General features: G+C 38.4%; 1 long non-coding RNA gene across 3 annotated transcripts in view; it reads right to left on the bottom strand.

Annotated features, from left to right (window-relative positions):
- LOC103553715 (uncharacterized) overlaps nt 1–3,296 on the bottom strand; it is a 181,842-nt gene extending 178,546 nt beyond the window's left edge. For all 3 annotated transcript variants that reach the window (XR_011528815.1, XR_011528816.1, XR_011528817.1), the window contains exon 1: nt 726–3,296. This is a non-coding gene — a long non-coding RNA (uncharacterized lncRNA). The remainder of the gene's footprint in view (nt 1–725) is intronic.
- Between the last annotated feature and the right edge of the window lie 17,026 nt (nt 3,297–20,322).

Genomic DNA, 20,322 nt, shown 5'->3' with positions numbered 1-20,322 from the left:
AAGCCCTTGAAGAACAAGAACCACCAGAATCTATCAAGTCTATGTCGCTATCTCAGGAGAAAAAAAGGCTTAAGGAGCCCTTGGTAGTCTAATATTTACCTTGTAGGAAAAAGCTATTCCAAACATTGAAACTTGTAGCATTTTGAGATGATCCTGAAATACACATTTAAAATAGCCATGTACTCTATATTTGCCAAAAGAAGACTAAGAAAAATCTTAGACATGATATTGATTCCACCCCAAGTTTAAAACTCCTGATGGGAAAAAAAAAAAGAGGATGTCTGCTGTGCAACAGTCCTAAATCTTTTTGGAATTATTAATTTAATTGTTTTAATCTGCATTTGAGGCTTAAAGATAGACTTCGAGAATGAAACAAAAAGAGGAAGGAGAGTCTTCTAAACACCAAGGAATCAATTAAACTTCAGTTATATGTTCCAGCCATCATTTGGCTTTTAAAATCCTGATAGCCTTCCTTCAGATAGTAAAGCATTTCCTCTTGTCCAGATGGCATAAGCTGCTTCCTTCTCAGAGCGGGAACCTGGGGACCCCGGCCCTGTCTCATTTCTCTCACACCATCTCTGATTCCACATACACCAGGCCTACACATCCCTTCCACACCCCAAACAGGGACCCCTGCAAGGTGGTGCTTCCTATCATTCTTGGGCCAATGCCTTCACCAAATTCTGTTTTGAAAAGCGTTTGTTCCTGTTTGCTTTTTTACTTACCTTCTGAAGTCTCATCTCCATGACATCTGACAGTGGCTTTGGGTGTAGGCTAACACAAAAAGAGAAAGCAGCAAGCAGTGGTTAGCGAGGTGAGTTTCTGTGGAGCAGACAGGTTGAGCAATCTAACGCAGAGCACGCAAAGTTCAGGTCAGCCTCTGAATACTAAAACTGAGAAGTCAACGATAGTCATATCAGGCGGCTAAAGGTTTTCACTATATCCATACATGGAGTAGCAAAGCATTCTGACTGCAGGATTTTCTTTAACTACAGAGCTCTGCTTTTTAAAAATACTTCTTCCAACTTAAAAAAACTTTTACAACAGACTGTAGTTTTGAGAAAGGGGAGCCTTCTTCCTTTAAGATATAGGATCCAGGAACCATTATATGCACCCCTTACACTGCATCGCTATTGCATCTTAAAAGTACCTTCAGGAAGGGATCCATCTTATATTTCTTTGCATCCCTCACCATACTGGCACAATGTGTTCCTAGGAATTGAAGGTCTGTGTGCCTGTCATTTGCTTGTTGTTCAGCCATTCATCCACTTATTCACTCATCTAACTCATTAGACATCTATTGAGCTTCTCTTCTTCATGCCCTGAGGATATAACCACATATAAGGTATAATCCCTGCCATCAACAGATTCATAAAATCTAGTTGGAAAAAGAAAACTGAGCAAATAACTAAATACCACGTGAGAGTCAGGATAATAGGAGTTTATACAGAACACATTGGGCCCCAACTGGGGAAATGGGTACTCTAACTGGGGTCAAAGAATTGATCAAAGGAGATGTTTTAACTGTCATAAAGAGTATTGCATGGGCATTTTCCACGCAAGGAAATGCATGCCCAGCTGGGCGTCCAGTGTATGCAAAGACTCAGAGGCACAAAATAGTACAGCACGTTCTAGGAATCATAGCCAGTTCTATACTGGTGGAGGGTCAAGGACCCTGACAAGGGATGAGATTGAATTATTAACAAGATGATTTTTAATGTCAGGAGGCATTTTTCTCACAAAACAAAAATAAATGGCAAGCATATCCATGTAGTACTTCTTAAGAAATATTTTAAAGATTGATCACTTTAAAAAAATGTTAGTGAAATGTACTGAGGTGCTTTCAGCGTAGCCCATGCCAGAAAAACATATAGATATTAACAGATTTTCACAACGGTAAATGTACTAAGTGCTAACACATGAAGCAGAAATAGAGGATAAAATACTAAGCCCTTTTGAAGAAACTGTATCCACTTTATTTTCATTTCTTATAATGACTTGGATCTAATAGAAAATTACAGCATCTATAACAGTGTCTAGCACATAGTATGCACTCAATAAATAGGTGTTGCAGGGAGCACCTCATGAAGCTGCATTTGGCAAATAAAGAAATGTTTTGGGTACTGACCCTGGCTCTCTGGCTTGCACCTGCTACTGCTCCTTTGATAACTATAGTCTTTTCCCCTTGGGATCCCGAGAGTTGCATTCACTAGGTCTCTTTTTGGTCCCTCCTCCTAACTAACCTTTTATCTATCCCACACAGAGCTGGAGATACTCAAAAATGTTGTCTCTGGGTGTTCTGGGCCCGTTTGAAGGATATAGTCATCAGGCCATTGGCTTTAGACCTGCAAACCAAAGGAGCTGAGTTGCAGTTGCCACCGTCAGCTCAGCGGCAATTCAAAATGTGCAAATCTAAAAGGGGAAAGCAAGAGCTCCATGGGCTGCCACAATAAAAGAAACAGAGAACCATTTCCTCTGCACTCTGCTTTCTACTGTTTGGGTGCAGGGGGTAGGGTGCTGATGACAGGGAAGGAAGTGCAGGAGAGAGAAGAGAGAAAGCAGTTAATGAACAGGGATGCTTAACAGAAGGGAGTCTACGGTAGTGATACAAAATTTCAGAGCCAGTCTCACACGCCATTTCAAGCTACAGAAGCCCCTCTCGACTCACTCTGCCTCTCCTTAGCTCACCACTTCTCGGAGGGCTGCCCATCACTCCTACGGCCTTCTGGTCCTCTTTAGAACCCCTTTCTTGGTAATCCTTTAACTTCTTTGTTCTGTAACTATCCCACTACTCTCTTTTCATCAAATGGGTCAAAGCATCTTGAAGCTTTGAGCTGGATGAGACTTTAGAGACCATCAAACTCAATCCCTTCATTTCATATTGGAAGACACATTATACAAGAAAATTATCTTCTCATCCAAAACCATAGTGCTGATGTGTAGCAGAGATGAAGCTCTGTCTCCTGCCAGCCTCCACCTCCCCCACACCAAGTCCAGGGCCGTCCACCTCACCACGTTATCACTGCCCCTACTCAGCTTGTCAGTGGGTGATTATGGCTTAACACAAGGATCACGCATTAAACCAGGACTCTTTCCTCTCTTTCATTAACACTTTCCAATAAATCACCAATTGGTATTGAGTCCTTTTTTCCCAATACTCTGTGCTTTTGTTCCATTTTCATCCACTCAAACAAGTACTTTAAGTGCCAGCCTCAGTTGTCCTGCCGTTCCATGAATAGATCTATATCAGTTACACCGCCGTTCCCCTTTCTTCTTCTGAACTCATGGCACCTCTCGTCTGACCTATTTATTTTGCAAGCAAGTACTAACTTTCTTGATTAAGCTCTTGAATTGCTATTTGACTTCTTTGCGTGTATCTTTTCTTCTTGCCCAGGAGATAATCTTTCTGACGGTAGAAACCACATCGTACTTGTTTCTGTATTTACTCATCAACTATGATTACACTGGGCACAGGATAGAAATTTGAGAAATATTTGCACAATGAATAGACCCTGGTAACAGAATGGGTGCTTTAATGAAAAGAAGGTTGTAGTGGAAGATAAACATCTCTTGCATGGGTCCTTCGAATGCCCTTTGGCCTTAACCTGTGTTTGTGAATTAGATGAGAGAGAAAGAGTTGTCATTCAGCTTCTTCAGCTTAGGAGGACGTGCCTAACTTGCTTATCTCTAAAGTTCTATCCAACTCTTAAACTCTAAGTGCTACAATCCACGCTGACAGTAGGAATTTGGAATGCTTAGGTTTACAAAGTTCTTCAAAGTGTTTTCCTAGAATTGCATTGCAAATCTAAGCAAACAACTTCACCCATCAGCCCTTCCTTGAACTTCTGTCTTAGTCGTGAGAAATATGGGAGGATGTGACCTAAACTATAGGTTTTTTGGTTGATTTGTTTTATGTCAAGACTGGAGGTCCAAATGCAAGTATGTTTCCGGAAATTTGGAACTCAGAATGTTTCTCCCTCATTAATAATATAATACAGGGAAAGCAGAGCCTAAAATGTAATTGGTTCTCTAGTTGAGATACATTATAGGTAAAATCAATTTCACTAGTCAGACTGAGGACATACCTCCTGCCATTTTAGTTTTATATGTGTAAATTTGCATATAAAATTCCAGAATACTGAACTACAAATAAACACTTGGTGCAAAATCTGTTCACACAGTAAGGACTATTTGCAGCTACATTTTATTCAGTAAAATCAATGTTCTTGAACTTATTTTTCTAAATAAAATGTGTTTATCCATTTGAATGTATCTATAGTTTTTCCTTGATTCCCACAAGAAGGGACAGAGCTTAACATCTAATCAGTTTGCAATTTTTTTGCAAAATCTATTTCCTTAGGAAGAAATCTACAACTATGTGGCACTTAATACATGTTACTGCTCAGGACAAATTCCACTTCTATACGTGAAAATTTTAAACCTTAAACTGGTCTTTATAATTTAAGCTTCAGTTATTTATATTCATTTTGAATTGAAGTAAAACTCACTTAGTTCTGTTCAATTTAAACTAAATTACTTCAACTGGAAACAAATAACAATATTTCTAAAATCGTTTTATATCTTAAATATAAATAGCGTCTTATCTGAAAAGATGGCTGGTATACATTCTATATACCTCTCTCTATCAAAGTACAACAATAAAGGTTTTATTTTAATTCAACAAAGTATTAAGCATCCATTACCTATAGGAACATGTATCACTCTAATGTCAGAGTCAGCTGACTTTGAAATAGAGAGACTTTCTCTGCTCTGAGTCAAGCGTCATCACTTGCTACGGTATATCTGATGTCTTTATCCACATTACTCAGGTGGAATCTCAGCAAAATTGGACTCAACTCTTGAGTGCAAAATTTCCAGGAAGCACTATAGTGCAGCATTGCATAGAAGAATGAGCTCAGTCTTTAGAGTGAGACAGGCATCGAGCTGAATTCTGCATCTGTCTCCTATTAGCTGTGTGATTTCAAACAAGTTAATTAACCTCTCTAAGTCGCAATGTCTTCATCTGTAAAAGAATGCTTGCCTCTGGGACCGATATTCGGCCAGCACACAGAGGTATTGCCATCGTGGTGAAGAAACAGTTGAAGCACTTCCATACGTTGGTAAATAGCTGCTGCCCAAATCCCACCAAGTCCCACAACCCACTCTACACCAGGATCCTCTGGGCCTCCCTCAAATCCAGGAACCAAAGGGTCAGCGCCTCCCCAGGCAGGGCGGTGTCTGGGATTTTACTCCAGCACTGCCGTTCTGATTGGTCAGACTCTCACTCTACTGGGTGTTAAACATAAAATAATAAACATAAAACACCTCGCGCAGGTACCCTTAGGATTTAGTGAGATGGCAGCGCTAAGCATTTAGCAAGGATTTGTGTTCCGTGTTGTCCACTGTCTTGTCAAAGGCTCCATCTCACAATGCTCAGTGCATCTGCTGTGGCTCACCTAGAAAATCTCACTTCATAACATCACAGAAGAATTTACCCCAAAATTATTTCTCCCTTTCTTTGACTGCTGGCAGTTCTGACTACGTGTCTTTATATAAATGTATTTATCAATCTTAAAATGCAGGAAAAACAAACGATTTCTAAACGACATCAAAATGGGTTAGTGGACTGACTTCCAATGTGAGAATAACTTATTTTTGACTTTCACGCCACTTCATGAAATTAATGAAAGTCTGTACATTGTTTCTATGTTTGTATGGTTGGTTTGACATTGTGTACTCATAAATACACACAAAATTAAGGAGAGGAAAAGTTTTGTGATTTGGTTTAGCTGGGAAATATGAATCCAAATAATTGTAATTTCTTTGTTTTGGGCAAAGAAAGGTTCACTTCTCAAAAGAAATCATAAAATAAATTCCTTTCCTTCAACTTTATGGTTAAAGAAAATGGCTAATTCAGAAAATCCAAAATCTAAGAACCATATAAATCTTTGACTTTGAAAAGAACAAGTATAGAAGTAAGTAAATGGATGCATTGCAAAAACTATTTCTCTCCCTGGTTTGCTGCTAGTCCCTTTTAGTGGGGAGTGATAATGTGAGTGTACATCCCTATGCATTTCTACTCAAAATGGACCTGTATGCATTTGATTAGAAGCATTTCTGCTCCTCTCTAGTCCTGTTGGCCTGATAAGGTGTAATTAGCATAGAATATTAGGTAGGACAGAGAGCAGGTAGCTTGCCAATCAGATTTACTATTGAAACAGTGGGTGTTGCCACATCTAGCCATTTCTGACAGTACTGTCAGGAATTAAATCACGACATTAGCTGAGCACTATTTGGCTGTGGAAACCCAGTAGGTCATCAGTTTATGCCCCCACCCTCCAGACAAGTGGCAGGTGGAGCGGCACTAGCCCCTGCTACTGCCATGAGCTGGAGGCTCTAGCCAGTAGACGAGAGTTTATGGGGTTTTGTTTTTTTTAATTCATCAGGCCATATGCTGCCAGGCTCTCATGCAAATAGACAAAATTACAAATAATAAAAAAGAACCAACTGTTTTAGCGGTCGGCTGGCTGTCTTCTGTCACCATTGCCATCTATGTGAGAGGCCAGTTAATGAAAGAGGAGTCTTGGACTCCCAGTGACATCAACCTAGAGGGATGGATACTTCACAGTCCAAGCTTCATTCAAACCATGTTAAACCTCTGCCCTAGGGTAACTCTGTGCCAGTGTCTATTTGGCTGAAGAGCAGGGGAGCCTGGCCTTCCAGCTGGCCTGGAGATTGGGCAAGCGCCTCTAATGCTCCCTGCAGCTGAGGCTCATTGTCCACTGATGTGAGAAGAGAGAAAAGGTTAAGTTTCATTTAGGTTGGGTTAAGTTGGGGCTCATGGGTTTATCAGATTCAGACACACTTAGAATAAGCAGCTTTAGAAACAAAGATTACTCAATGCAATTTTCTGTTTTAAAATTACAAGAAAATTAGCATTTGTAGGCTGTTTGGAAATCTCTAACTGTTTAGTATCAAAGACTGTAAGGAAATCTCTCCAAGCAGATTCTAAACTCTTCCCCTGAAATACTTGCATTTAAAATTAAAATGTTGCTCAACTTTTGTATAATTTCTGCTATTTCTGTATTCATAATTATTACCAAGTTTCCAGTCCGTACAAATGGAGAATTTCACACCCTTGATGGCATTCGCACATTTATTTCCTATTTTAAGGCAGTAACCCCCCAACCAAAAAATGAAGTAGACCGACTCTGAATTCCTATCTATGTGTTTGTTGAAAATGATTCCATTTTAGAAATGTCGTGCTAACGTTCATTTACACCTCTATCAGGTCACTTTGAAGCCATAATTTGCACCTTTAAGACAATTCAAAACCAGTTGTACTCAATTAATATGCAATGTGTTGCACTTCAAGAATTGTCAAAATAAAAGTATCATGGAACTATATATACATGCATGTGTGATACTGAGAGAAGTTAGTAACGAGAGGCTCTTGTTCAACTCTTGCTACATAGCAAAGATAGACCAAACAGTGCTTCTGCCCAGAGTGGCCAAGGCGCAATGAATGTCTTGTAGGCTAGCAAATACAAATTATTTTCCTTCCTGTTTGTCCCATCATGTCACTCAAACCTGTGTTCCTTAGTGTGTCTCTGGGTTTGCTTTTACCTCCCGGCTAATTTGTAATCTAAAGTGTGCTTATGAAACACACATGGGCTCAACTGTACTGTCAGGAATGGTTCCCAGATGCACTGGGGGGGCAGGGGGGAGGGGGGATCATAATAGAAGCTGCAAAGGTTTGTCTCCAACAAACTGCCTTAAATACACTCTACCAAATTGACAGCTTTTCAAGAAAAATTTTTTTTTGAAGAAAAATTGTTAGTTCATAGATGAAATTAATGTTGTTAAAAAAACTATTTCATGTTGTACATAAACAACAAGGACAATGAAAGATAATGCCCCCTTTAATTGTTTCAAAAGAGAGTGATTACAGAGTCCTATAACAGGGAATAACGACTCTATTGTCACTGATATTCATGATCTTGTATTCCAAATCAATTTGAATTTCTTTTTCTAATTTGAAAGGATTTACTTCACCAGAGGCAAGGTTCATGGTGCAATGTCTTACAAAGAAAGGTCGACCTTTCCAACAAATTTAAAGCTGAGAAAATAGTACCCAGATTGACCTTAACTTGAATGGATGTTAAAGCAAAGAGTAAATTAGCCAGTTCATAAAGGATAAATGACAAGATTTTCAAACGTTTTCATGTTACGGGAAACTACACAAGTGAGATGCTGAAGAACAGGTGATGTTCTCATATCTCGGTACGAAATTTCAAGATGGACTACTTTTCACAATGAATTTTAAACTTTACAATTCACATTTAATGGTGATAACAAAAATCCTCTCACATTTTTATGCCTGCTCCTAGTAGGCAAATTTATTTACATGATGCTAAAACGTACCTAGACATTACCACGTCCTCAAGTATGACAGCTAATCATAAATTTTAGGAAAAAGTGGCTAACCAAATCTAGTTCTTAAAAAACCAAGCACATAAACAACTTACTGGTGAATATCCCACTCTTGATTAGCTAAAGTAATAAAGGCATAAATAAATAAAATATAGATGGTTCTCACAGATAGGAAGCAGAAAGTTTAATCACATCCTCTAGTGATTCTTTTACATGAATGGTCGATTCAACCACAACTCTATCCCACTGACCTCTGAGTGAAGATATTTTAAAGAATAAAGAGGCTATACTCTGGGTACAGAGCTGAATTCATGCATTCATTTATTCTTTCATTCAACAAATATTTACTGGACACCCCATTATGGGCCAGGCACCCAGTTTTCTAGGCACTGGGCATCCATCTGTGATCAAGATAGTCTCCAGCCTCATAGAAAGGCAAATCCTAACCAAGAAAATAAACAAGATAATTAGAGGCTGTTGTAAGAGCTATAAAGAAAATGAATAGGTAATATAATTGAGAATAAATGGAGGAGAAGAGCCATTTCAGATTGCTGAAGATGATTCTTTTCCTGGTGTGAAAAGTATAATATCATTTACTTATGACATACTCAAAGACACACAAAATCAGAGAGCCAAGTCTTTCAGAGCTAAAAAGGGACTCAAGAGATCACTCAAGGTTACTGTCTCATTTTATACAATAAAACCAAAGTTCAGGTGGGTTAAGTGGCTTACTCAATGCTCCATAGCTTTAGCTGAACAATTAGCTTTCGTTGTTAAAGAGTAGAGGGACAGGGTTTGTTGGTGTATATTAGTTTATTAATTATTACACGTTGGTGAGAGATACATCTAAATGGCATAACTAAATCTGGTTATCAACCTAGCTACAATGGGATGAAACCAAAGAAATAATGATCTTCATCTAAGATTGTTTCACAACTCATATGGCATGTGGACCTGAATATTTGACATAAAGTTTCCACTTTCATTCCTTCATAATAACAGTTTTTCTTTGCAGAATTATCTAAGAAGACTATATTCCTTGGATACTAGATACACAAGCAGATGCACAGAAAACCTTAGCAACAAAATGACCTCCTGAACTTTGTAAGAAAGATCTTTATAGTATTAAAAATCTATAGGGTTAGATCAGATCTTAAAGCGTATTGAAGAATGATAGAAGGATAATACCATACACTTATACAGTATTTTATCATTATTTTTGTAATCTAATTTGATCCTCAAACAAATAAGAATGGCCTAAACAGAACATATATTATTATAATCCTTTTAGAGGGGATAAACTGAGATTCAGAGAGGATAAGTGACTTGCCTAAGGTTACACAGCTAGCAAGTATCCAAGAGAACTGGAACCTAGGCTGCTCATCCAAACCTTCCAGCGTTTTTACTGGAACACTTACCCCCACACAAATATGTATTACAGAGTCACTGGGTACTTGGCACAGTGCCAAGATCCAGGGCAGAAAAAGAGACATGGTCTTTGCCCTTCAGCAACTCAGAGTGTAAATGTACATACACAGACACACACACACACACTGAAGTGGATCAGATTGCTTGAAGAATAAAAGAAGCAATAGCCCTCATCAGCCAGGGCTTTCTATAGTGTCTCACTCGTAAACATTTCCCTCTTAACATGTCCCATTAGTAAATTCTTAGGCATGAAGGTATGACTAGTTCCCAGGTTGGAGCACTATCTGGCTAGCTTATCTTCTTGCTCTCTAAGTGCCGTATTAAAGAATACACCAAAGAAGCACATGTGAGCAATTGTAACAGACCAATTTGCTTCCACCATTAACCTAAATGTAGTATATTTAAACTATAATGGATAAACAGAGGCAGCATGAGCTAGGGAAGTGCCCCAGGCATCAAAATTGTTTCATTAACTAGGAAATTTGTCCCACTAGGCTAAAGAAATCCACTACAGAAAGATCGATTATTCCATCATCTTGCGACCGATACTGCTATTATGTGAGCCCAGCTCGGTACAACATCCCTAACTGCAGATGAGCCAGCCGTTGGGATTGCCAATTGCTCGCTCAGAGACTTTGCATGTAAAGCTCTAAAATGGCCCATTACATCAGGTGGTTCAGAGGCATTTCATGATCCTGACTTCTAGAACAAGCATAGATAATTAATAAGGCTGACAGGGCCCATTATTTTTACACTCAAGTGCATCACATTAAATTAACAGACAGAGGCCACATGATGTGTGACATTTTTTCTACTGATCATCATTTATGTGGTGCCACTTTTGCTACCGCCTTTTTCCCTTTCATGGGCTGAACTCCAATAGCCAGTCACTGTGTTGCAATTCTATCAGCACTCAGTTTTTTGTTTTGTTTTATTTTGATTTTCCTTAACTGGGAAAGCTATTTTGAGTCATTCTCACTGGTGGGACTCTGACATGGTGGGAAAGAAGTTTGAGATAAAATAAAACATTATCATAAAGAGAGACAAAATATAGAGCTGACACTGTCTGAGTCAAAGGATGTCCAAAGGAGATAGGAAAAAAATATGACCTTAGAGTGTCTGTTAGAAAATAACATTCTACTTTACCCTCATATTTTCAGAAATGCTATTTGTTGATCCTAATGAATTATAAAATGCAGCTATCTTTTGAGGAATTAAAGAAAATATTCTTACTCGCTCTGTACTTTCCAATTATATGATGTATTTTCCAATTATATGATGTTATTTTGTAAATTCTCACTTTTATACACTAAAAAAAAATCAAGCTTAGAACTTCTATTATCAGTAACGATAGAAATAGTGCACTTATGTATTTATTGTGGCTTCCACTATAGAAATAGTTATTGAAAAGTGATTGCCAAAGTTAAGTAATTCAAAAACGTTAAATCTGATTACAAAACAAAGAAACCTATTTGGGACAAACCCACTGAAACATATATATTCAAATGTTTGCTGCCATCACAATCTCTTTGGAAGGATTTGTAAAGCCAATGCTTTTGCCATTTGGAACTAAAGAATTTTCAAGAGTTATGTATAAAATTGTTCTTACTTCATAGTTGCATGGTCTCTCTTCCTTCTTTCTTTCCTTCTTTCCATCCATCCTTCCTTCCATCCTTCTTTTGACCTAAGACAGTTTACTAGAAATTGGCGACCTGACTAGTTTATCATATACAGCTCCAGATGAACTTCATAAGTAAAATATCAAATCTACCCTTAAATCTTGAAGATCTACCACCAGTGAAATATTCACCTGCCACATACCTCATCTTTGTACTGTAACATCTTTGCCTATGGAACTCAAAGTCATGAGAAGCATTATCCTTTAAATACTGTACATTTACTAATGCTCAATACAGCTACTCATTCATTTAATGAGGAAACATTTCCACGGCTGTGTAGAAAGTTTTCACCCTAAAACAGGGTCTATGTATAAGTTACAATAAAATAATTTCACTTTGAAAATACCATTCCAAATTATTAGATCAATTAATCTTCTCAGTCTATGACAAAAATTTCACCTATGGACCCTACCTTCAGCTAGAAAACTCTTCTTCCAAATCCCTACATCGCCACACTTAGTTTTCCAGCTTCTTATACTTATTGGTTAAGAAAATAAAATCCTGGATTTATCCATCAAGTTGTCTTGAGACATTCTATTTGGAGAAAAGAGTAAATTCTCACCATTGTTGCTGATATATATGAACCCTCAGCACTGGAGATTTTCAGATGGTGTTCTCTGAGCTTTGTAAGGTAAACTTTGTCTGGGACACTGCTCTAGGCTCTATGTCTCACTGATTAAGTCTGTCATTTATTGGAGACCTGCAGGCTTCTCCCTGTCAGCTCAGGTTTGTGTGCAGACAAGTCATGTGTGTAAAGCACACTGAATGCCGCACTAACAGATGCCCATAAAACATGAGATATGGATGTCATTTTTAAAGTATTTCAGGAACAAAATGATTTGCTGAGGTAGGCTTAAGGGCCTAATGAGCAAATGTAAATTTTTATGATGATCACAAGGTTTGTTGGGTCACACTGAATTGGCCCCCAAATTCTTTCAAACCTGAGAATGGAAATATCCTTGTTTTGGGGACAGATCTCACAAAGGACAGAAACCACTTGACATAGTGTGATTCAAAAAGATGTATTTGAGAAGGCCCCGGGTCCCTCAATATTACTCTTACTGACTTTCGCCATAATGATGTCTTCATTTCTTTGTATGTTAAAGATTGCAAAAGCTGAGAGGAGGGTAACAGAAAGGATGATTGAAGGAGGTAACGGCACCAGAGATAAAATTCACTTTCTCACAATCCTGTATAGGACCTTTGTTTGATTATAAAGATGTAACTCTATGTAGATAAAGATGCAAACAGCTTTTTCTCCCTAAATAACATTTCCCATTAATTTTGAAGGCTGCTAATCCAGATTACCCAATAACTCCTTTTCTCTCATATGTAAGGTCTAACAAATTAGACGTGTTTTACAAAAATTGATGTGTGTAAAACACTCTACCTTGATTTGTACCTATTTGTTGACTTTCACTATAACTTTAGAACTCAAAAAATATCAGCCCTAAAAATTAATCTAAAAATCACCTTCGAGAACATTAATGGTTACCTCAACATGCTCTGGGTAAGAAAGTCCAATCCCCAGCCACTGCATCACCATTGGCAACCCATCCCTACTTATAGAGTCCAGAATCTAAACCATTCTCTTTCCTCCCAACTTTGAGTTTCATATTATCACACTTTTTTTTTTTTTGAGGAAGGTTAGCCCTGAGCTAACGACTGCCAATCCTCCTCTTTTTGCTGAGGAAGACTGGCCCTGAGCTAACATCCATGCCCGTTTTCCTCCGCTTTATATGTGGGACACCTACCACAGCATGGCTTTTTGCCAAACGGTGCCATGTCCCCACCCGGGATCCGAACCGGTGAACCCGGGCCAACGAGAAGCGGAACATGCGCACTTAACCGCTGCACCACCGGGCTGTCCCCACATTATCACACTTTATCAATCATTACTCCTCTCTGTGGATCATCAACCAATTACCGGTTCATTTCCCATCATTTCTTGAAGAAGCATTTCCAACTAGCTTCCAAAACTTTACACCTTGAACCATATTTCAGATTATATCTAATCCCCGCTGCTATAGACCGAATGCTTGTGTCCTCTCAAAATTCACATGTTGAAACCTAACCACCAATGGGATGGTATTAGGAGGTGGGGCCTTTGGGAGGAGATTAGGTCATGAGAGCAGAGCCCTCACAAATGAGATTAGTGACCTTATAAGAGAGATCCCAGAGAGTTGCATTGCTCCATCTGCCATATGAGGTTACAGGAAGAAGATGGGTCTATGAACCAGGACGCAGGGCTGCAACAGACATTGAATCTAGTGCTGCCTTGATCTTGGACTTCCCAGGCCCCAGAACTGTGTGAAACAGATTTCTGTTGTTTATAAGCCACTAAATCTTTGATATTCTGTTACAGCAGCCCAAACAGACTAAGACAAGCCCTTTAACCTGCCCAAACTTGACTTCCTTCCTCTTTTAATAAAACTTGGTGACTCTTACTTATTTCAGCTCCTCTAAAAAGCATTCCATAATCCTTCTAGCCCAGTGCTTTTCAGACTTTAAGTCACTTGGCATCTTGTTAAAATGCAGATTCTGATTCAATAGCTCTGGATGGGGCCTGAGATTATGCATTTCTAATAAGCTCCTGGGTGATGTTGATGCTGCTGGCCCTCAAGTACACTTGGAGTAACAAGGTTCTAGCCTACAATGTATCTACTTCCTCTAAATTCATATAGGGCAGGCAGGCACCACGCATGATTTATTCATCCTTACACCTCCAGTGAATCACAGAGTACTTGACACATCATAACACTCAATAAATATTTGTTGAGTAAATGATTGACTGAATGAATAAATGTATAAGATTTACTCTGGCACTTAGAAAATTCTTCTTAAAATAGAGTATCTTTATATGCACTTTTTCTTTGCTGAAATTTAGTTGAGGGCAGGTATCATATTGTACTTCTTTATATCTTTATAGGGCTGTATATGCCCTTTGTGTCCACAGAAAATAGGCACTCAATATAAATATTGATTAAAGCAGTCAGTTGATAAGAGGATTGATTGAATAAGTAACTGGCAAAGGAGGGGCATCAGCTGTAGTCTGCACATGAGACACCTAGAATGCAAGGGTCATTTGATAAGCCAGCCATACTTACACATAGAAAGCTTCAAGTCCAGCTAAGGGCAGAGCAAGGGGGCAGAAATATTAAAATGAGTAACCAGGAAAAAAGGTCCTTTGTGGACACAGACACACTCTAATGAGAAAAGTGCTTCAGCTAGTTAAAATGCCAAGCCAGTGGTTGATATGCTTGGGAATAAAACCAAGCATTATTACATGAGTAGGCAGATGGTGCATTTTTTTCCTTAATTCAAAGCTTCACTTTTGTAAATAACAATGGAAATTGAACAACTGGCACGTACCAAGCTTTGCAGACTGTGTTAAGGGTTTTCAGAAATGAATTTCCTCAACAATTTCTGCCTTTGGAGTATTTAAATGTATACTGACTCACAGTATTATTTATTCAATATTTCACATCTGTATATTATCTACTCAATCAAGCTGCAGCCATCCAGGCATAGGGACCTTATCCACGCATGTGGTGGGCACACAGTGACACATGTTGAATACATAAAATATTTAGAAGAACTTGGATGGCACATCACTCTGATTCCAGATATGAATCTGGTATTAAGCAGAGAAGAGCAAGGAAGGGGGTCAAGAAGTGGAATTGGAAGCATGTAACTTCAGTGGATTCCCAGACTGGAGAAGAACTTCACATGCATTGGATGTGAATTTCTTTCTTTCTTTTTCTTTTTTATAATTACATCCCCAGAAGATGAACTAGCCTAGAATTCCGCCAGTGATTGGTTCTTAAAAAATATCATGTCATGTAAATAGATGAAAACTGCAGCGTCTTGAAGCTTTCAGAATCACTTCCCCAAACATTGACTCTGCCGCCAGATTACAAGCAAGCCAGATACAAGTAGTTTATCAGTCGGAACAACGTGCTATTATTTTCTGACTATATTATATTTGTCAGAAAAGTAATTAAGGAGTTGATTCTTAGAAATATAGGATATATATATATATATATATATACATATATATGTATAGGCTCAGATAACTAAACTATGTGGTTTAAAAGATACCTACAATGATTAGGATTCATATTTTAATCTATTAACTACCTATTCTGTAATTACTTAGACAATTATGCTTTGATTCTGCTTAAAAAGGATTCTGCAAGAACACAGGGGCTTCTCATAGTGTATTTAAAATAGAATGGAATTAGCAATCTGTAACTTAAAATTATACATAACGTTTAGCTTCATTTCAAATTAGAGCACCAGAAGAAGAAGATTTCCATGGCATTTTCATTATGCAGAGAGGTAAACAACAAATAAATAAGCCATGTATGAATATGAAATTAACAGCATGATAATTGCTTTATTCCTAGAGTGTGTATGATATTAAATCCTCAAATAAACACTTAGTTAACCTCATTCTCACATACGCCTATTGCTTTTATCAAAAGCAGCATACCTGGAACGCTCAAACTAAGACAGCTTCCCCAATGAGGTACGAAGTCCGCAGAAACCACGGCCATCCCCTGGAAATTTCAGCGACTCCCCTGTAAGCTCTAGTCTTGGAGGTATACTCAGGGGTCAGTGGAAGTGAGAGAAAATTTAGAAGTCAAAAAAATGCATTTCATAGATCATTATTATTTTGCTTATGATATCATAGTTAACTCCTCTGCTAGTTCTCTAAAATGCCTCATCCAGATGACCAGCACAGTCATTCCAGGAAAGTGCTATCACCCTGCTGAGACCAGGCCCAAGCTCTCTTGCTCTTGCACAGTCCCCTGCTGACTTGCACAGACCCCTGCTGACTTGTTTTACAACATTTATGCAGGAAACTGTTCAATCTTATTTCTGATGAATTTTTCCTTCTCTGCAATAAGCAGAAATTCTTTTTTGTAGTTTTCTTATGGCTCTTAACAACAGCTGAAGTCTATCTCACGCTCTGGGCCTAGCTTTGCCCTAGATTTAACCCCAAGTAATGGTTTCTCCCTCTTACTCAGAGCCTGAAACTGACTCATTTATAAAGAGCCTTCTGGCGCTACTGGAGTTTTCCAGGAAGCAAGGGTTAAAGGGTCAGTAATGTTACCTCTCCCTTTATGAGTATGAAACCGATAGAGTTCAAAGTTATTTGACTAACGGGATAACAACGTCTCGTCATTTTCCACAATGTACTCAAAGGTAAGTTTCAGAAAAGTAGAGTGGCTTGCGTACATGTGACACTGTCTTTCCTAGCAGGAAATATCAACCACTTCTTTGGAAGCCAGCAACTAAGAAATAAAATAAAAAGAAAGGAAAAAAACAATTATGAGCTCCAAAGGAAAGAAAATCTCGTTGTCCCAAATAGGCCTCTGTAAAAGTTATTAAGTTCTATTGTTCCAGTGATGAAATGAGTATGTCTTTGTTGATCTAAACTTAAATCTGACACAATGGGTAAATTGAAGCCTGAGGCTTTTATGCCATTATCAGAGCCTCTGTCAGTGAGTGCTTTAACCTAATTACATTTGATGCAGCAAATCAACAAAACCACTGCTGGTTATGACCTCTGCCAAGAGCACTAGCGAGCTAGACAAATGGAGCTTAAGATGCTATTAGTTGTTCTGTTGCAAAGTTCCAGATACAACCCGACAGGAGGCTGTTGCATGACTTGGGCATGCATCCTCCAGATGGCATTCTGCATTGGCTTGTGGCAAAGCTCACAGGGATACTGGCACATTTTCTCTGTCAAAATGAAAGTTTTCCAATTACAAGGAGATAATGTGAGGAGATGCAAACTTAATCTCTTGAACAAAAGGTTGCAAGCTGTGTAATAGCCATTTCAGGGGAGAGATTTCACTACCGTTCAATTGATTTAAACATTGCAGATCACAAAAAGGGCTATCTTTTCTAATAAAGCCAAGGAATTGGCTGCAGTTGATTCTATTTCCTAGAACAGTGTAGTGATGGTTTCATCATCTAAGGGAGGCTTCTTTCAAATGAGTGCTCTTCCAATGAATTAAACCCTACGATTATTTAATTTTTTTCTAATGTGTGAACGGGTACAAAGAAGCCATTTTTCCTTTTAAACACCAAATACTTTAAATGAAGGCTTCAAGTACGATGTTATAACAGACCACTATTGGATACCAGATCATAGAATTTCATTAGGAAGGTTATACACGTGAAACGGCAAGAAAGTACTATTATTGCCAAAATCTGTGAGACAATTAGCTGAAATGTTTGCTTCTTCATTTTCTAACCCGGTAAACACTAGTAAAAGCAATATATAGAACTATTAATAGCTATGGAAATGAGGTGATATGCCTCAACACTTGTCCAAAAATAACTGACCTATGAAAGCAGGTCATGGGCCTGCTCCCTGGCTGACTGGTTAAGTTTGCGGGCTCTGCTTGGGCGGCCCAGGGTTTTGCCAGTTCAGATCCTGGGTGCAGACATGGCACTGCTCATCAGGCCATGCTGAGGCGGCGTCCCACATGCCACAACTAGAAGGACCCACAACTAAAATATACAACTATGTACTGGGGGCATTTGGGGATAAAAAGGCAATTAAAAAAAAAAAAAGATTGACAACAGTTGTTAGCTCAGGTGCCAATCTTTAAAAAAAAGAAAAAAGCAGGTCAGCAGGTACTTTGTTGTAAGGTTACTTCTCAGGAAGATGTGGATTTGCTACTTGACATGAACATGCTGTGACAAAGCAGGAGGCTATTGTATATCCATGTCCTTGAATCCAACAGGGACACTACATAAGATGAGAGCGTATGTGTGTTTGTGTGTGTGCGTGCACGTGTGCATGCGTGCGTGCAAGCGCATGTGCTGGATTCCTGTAGAATGTTTCACAGGGTAACGGTAACCTGCGTAACCACACTCCTATACTGAACACGTTATACAGAATTGCAGCAGAGAGGAGACGCAAGCGATCTTACAATTCTAATACAAGCAAAGATCCTTCCATTTTTATGCTGGATTCGTTTTTGTGTGTGTGATTTAAGGAGAATTAACCAATCCAAAATTTCCAAGCACAAATTCAGAATATTAAAAGGGACAAGGTAGATTTCCAAAAATTAGCGAAGCTAACCCACACATGGAAAATGCTTTTACATCAAATTTCAAAATCATTTAAAATACAAATTTTGCTCATTTAGCTGAAGATCAGTGTTGCAAGGTTGTACAAAACAGCGAATTGCAGTCGACAGGGTAAAACCATAGTAAGCAGATGCCTTTTGTCGTCTCCACAGGAAGTAGCTAGGAAACTGTCGTTTCTTTACTGAAAATTCAGTCAGCTAAATAAAGCAGGATTATAAATTCTAAGTAGTCTCAACTGTAACATTGTAAGATCTGTAAATCAGTCAGAAATATAAGCAAGCCCTTCAAATCACTCAGAAAACTTAACAGATACCTACTGAAGAGTTAACATTTTCAAGCAATGAGCATTTTTAAAAAGTCTCAGCACCAACATAATGTGGTCTGTAACAGCTGTTGTAAAGCTCAACATCAATTTTATGTCGGCTCAACTGCTAAACAGCAATCACAGTGACATCCCTTAGGAGGCATTTAAGAGCCCAAGAGCATAGCAATTTAAAACCTGAGCAGGAAATCAAAACTCAGCCCTAGTCTGTTTACGAAAACACTTCTCCCTGTGTTCTTGTACCACCACCTAGTGGTTACATGGCTCTCAGTTAGCCCATTAATAGAAACCAAATAGCAGCTCTTGTGATATTTAAAAACAGAAAGGAGAAAGAAAGGAGGAAGAAGAGGGAAGGAAGCAGGGAGGGAGGAAGAAAGCAAGGAAGACAGGGGGAAAAGAAAAACAAAAGTGACAATATAAAAAGACCAAGGAAAGGAAAAAGGAGAAGAAAGTAAAATCAAAGAAAAGCAAGAATACATATAATTTCCAGGTCTTAAGATCTACTTCCTTATAAAATTCATAGTTATCAAGTTAGACTAAAGCATTATTTAAAACCGTTTTGTTCTGTGCATTTATCACGTACATAGAAATTCTGTAGTTGACATAACAACTGGCTGTTAAAAAAAAAAAGGTGGGTGAATTTCTAGGGATTTATTCGACATTATAGAACCTACAGATATGTTTGCCAATGTGTATGAACGAAGTATAAGATTATATAATTATTTGTAATAGCTTCACTATTGGTCAGTAGAGCTGTATATGTAAATTACGGCACATCTATGAAGTAAAGAATGAAATAGATCTTTGCCTCACTGTGGAACAATGTCTAAGATATCTGGGTAAGTGGGGGAAAGCAAAATGTAGAATAACGTGTTTTGCATACCACCACTTGCACAAAAATAAATTTTCTTTTATCTGCATATACTCCCTCTGGAAGCTGGAAAAATTACCTCCACAGAGAGGAACCAGGTGAGTCGGAAGCCAAGGTGGGAAAGAGACATTTCCTAGTTGAAACCATGTGGATGCAGCCCTATTCAAAACTAAATAAACAAACTCTAAACTGAAAAAGCAGTACATGATTAAAAGAAACTAAGTATTACATGTGGCCTTTTTGAAATCAATGAAACTGCCTCTGAAATTTTTCATTTGAAGAAATACTTGTCACATTGAATGCGAATGTAAACAATGTAACTGTGACAAAAACTGAAGTTTCAATTTTTCTCTATAAAAAAGAAATATGATAGTCCGAAGGGGAGACATTCTGTGTAAAGAGCACAAAATTAAAGTAATGGAACACTAAGCCATTTCACTCAGTCTGACAAGCTCTGCAGCCCTGGGCTGAGGAAA

Source organism: Equus przewalskii, chromosome 17 (genome assembly GCF_037783145.1).
Source record: "Equus przewalskii isolate Varuska chromosome 17, EquPr2, whole genome shotgun sequence".
In the NCBI taxonomy this organism is placed as follows: domain Eukaryota; kingdom Metazoa; phylum Chordata; class Mammalia; order Perissodactyla; family Equidae; genus Equus; species Equus przewalskii.
This window is presented reverse-complemented; position numbering and strand designations above follow the sequence as displayed.